The sequence below is a fragment of the Sinocyclocheilus rhinocerous genome, unplaced genomic scaffold (genome assembly GCF_001515625.1).
Source record: "Sinocyclocheilus rhinocerous isolate Xijiao unplaced genomic scaffold, SAMN03320098_v1.1 scaffold1093, whole genome shotgun sequence".
NCBI lineage: Eukaryota > Metazoa > Chordata > Actinopteri > Cypriniformes > Cyprinidae > Sinocyclocheilus > Sinocyclocheilus rhinocerous.
In genome coordinates, this window is record NW_015626381.1 from 901,674 (window position 1) to 904,848 (window position 3,175).

A 3,175-nucleotide genomic window follows, 5' to 3' on the forward strand; every position below is an offset into this window, starting at 1 on the left:
TTTTAGTTTTAGTTAAGTATAATATACCTGGTAATAATGAAGTATGGACCAGGGTTATTATAGTTAACTAAAACTGAAAATGAAATTAAAACCAATTTTAAAAATTATCTGAAATAAACTTAAGTGAAATATAATAAAACACCTTATACTTATTTTAAATGTAATATATTTTATAATGTAATAAAAACTATATAGATATATATATATATATATATAAAACAACAACAAAAATAATGACAAAAACACAAAATGACACTAATAATAATGCTAAAATAATAATTTTAATTACAATTAAAATGCAAAATAAAAAGGATAAATATAAAAATTAGAAAATTCTAAATTAGTATCTGAATGATAGTAAAATAACGCTGCACACAGCGTAGGACTGATAGGGCTTTCTAGACATGTCATGTCAAGCACATTGCATTGTGGGATAGTGTGCTGCATATTTGGGCAAGTGCAGCAGGACAGTTTGCATGCTGTGCATGCTGCAGGAACAGGAGTGTGCTAGTCTGAGCAGTGACACTGTATCCTCCGTGTTCAGTTTGTCCTGATCAGCAGATTTTGGGGATATACTGTGGCTTTACTCTGCCGCACACAAACGAGAGCAGCAGCTACCAGGTCTGTGGTAATGCTCTGCTGTGTGGTTTGTGTTTGTCAGATCTATCTTCAGTCACAGAAGCGCACCCACACGCTGACGGTGATGCTTTGGCACTCGCTGCAGATCAGCAAAAAAGCAGATCTGTTTCTCAGCAAAGCTGCACTTTCTAGATGAGTTCACAGCGCAGACGACTCCTGGCTCCGTTACTATCGAGGGGACAAGGTGTCAAGCAGCACTCTCTCCAAGTCATGTCACACACCCCGTAAAACATGTTGAGAGATGTGGATGTCATCCAGAAACATGTGACCCTGGAACACAAAACCAGTCATAGGGGTCATTTTTTATGCATCATCTGGAAGCTGAATAAATAGTTTCCATTGATGTATGGTTTGTTAGGATAGGACAATATTTGAAAATCTGGAATCTGAGGGTGCAAAAAAATCTAAATATTGAGAAAATCATCTTTAAAGTTGTTCAAATGAAGTTCTTAGCAATGCATATTACTAATCAGAAATTAAGTTTTGATATATTTACGGTAGGACATTTACAAAATATCTTCATGGAACATGATCTTTACTTAATATCCTAATGATTTTTGGCGTAAAAGAAAAATGTATAATTTTGACCCATACAATGTATTGTTGACTATTGCTACAAATATACCCCAGCGACTTAACACTGCTTTTGTGCTCCAGGGACACATATAGTGTGACATCTTTTTATATTTCATTACCTCTCTGAAGAGCGTTTGGTTTTATGAGCTAGTTTCACCATTCGTCTTGGTTTCCTCTGAGAGTTGATGTGTTGTCAGTCTTATATAATGAAGCAGGGGCACGTTTTAATTAACGCACTACCACTCGTACAGTTTCTGCACTATATAATGTGTGTACTGTGCACTGTATGCACGCTTTGTCCGTATGAACCTGGATGATTCACTACATTTGCCAAAATGTGCAGTATACACGAGCGCACGATGCAATGCATACTGTATCCCACAATGCAATGCACTCATTCAACGTGACCTTTTATTTACAGTAGAAGTGCTGTCAGCTCCATTATTCAACAGACTGACAAATGTTGCATGTTACAAGCTTGGTTTAAAATGTAAAATAACTGGATGCCATCGGCTGAATTGGGTGTAACATGAGGTCATGCAACAGCAATATAGCATCTGTACATATGAATAGTTTTGCTTTTTAAAACAGAAGGCAGTATATGCAGCAGCAGGAATATATACAGTTCTACCAAACATGACCCTATTTGCAAACGGTGCCGAGTAACTAATTACACCTAATTTGGATTACATAATCAGAACAGAGACGGTGAAGGTTTTGGAAAATTACATTATACTTAATTTAAGCGCGTGCTCATAGCGGTGTAATTTTTTTCCCCAGTTAATTTGGCTGCTAGTCATGAGCCACATAATTCAGAAAATGCTTTGACATTGCTTTATGAAGTCGGAGACTGAACACCAAATATAATTGCCAAAAAAGCGAAATCAAGAGTTTTAAATTAGAAGCCATTACAGAGATGGATTTGCTTGTGATGGATAAATCATGAGACGCTTTCATTCGGTTCTCTGCTGAATGGACAATCTGCTCAAAAGATGATGTTGCGAGCTTAATTGGAAATGCAGATGCATCTCTTTCTCCCAGAAAATGAACTATAATTGTTGCTTGACGAAATGCTTATTGAGCCCAGTGTGATTCAGGTGAGCATGCAGATAAAAGCACACTCATTTACTGATATTAATGCACATTATCGGAGACTACTTCAGCGCAGTCGGAGTCCATACTGCATTCTGAATAGAGTCTCCACTCAGGTGTAATTTCGCTCAGGATTGAACTCATCCGACCTGCAAAATCTCACTGAACTGGAACATGCAGTCGCTCACCATCATCTCAGCATCCCGTGGAGATCAGACGGTTGCAAAGAAACATTACAGCGTCAAAAAAAATGATCTTAGAGGAAGTGGGAGCAAATGATCACCTTTCCCGCAGATTAAAAACACTTGTTACAATCCAGTTCCTCAGAGGAGGTGACACTAACCGCTCTGACGGGTTTGATACGCTCGTTAACTCAAGCCGTCAGATTACTGTGTGATTCTCAGTGAAAGAGCAACGCAGCTGACCTTCTCTGTGGAAGACCGGCCATTTATTTCAGCTCTCAGCAGGGGTAAAACTATGCAAAATGCAAACTGAATGCAGCGGTGTAGAACAGTGTAAATGCAGTTTAGTGTTTGATGCAAAAGGCTAGAGTCGAACTCTTGGCACTAATTAATCCGTCACTTGATAATATGACTAATGCGAAGACAATATTTAGCCCAAACGGTGTTTGTTCAGTGTGTTAGACTGGTAAATCACACTTCTGCTGTTAATGCGTTTACATAACCATCAGTGCCATTTTTCCCTTTCAGTTAATACTTCTGCATATTGTTGGGCGTATGCAGATCGCAATATTAATAATTGTTTTGTGCATTGCAGAGCATGTTTGAAGCAGCAGAGAACCAGCAAATTAAATGCAAAACAAAACAGCCAAAAGCAACCTGAAGAAATGAGCAATACCCCAGATAGC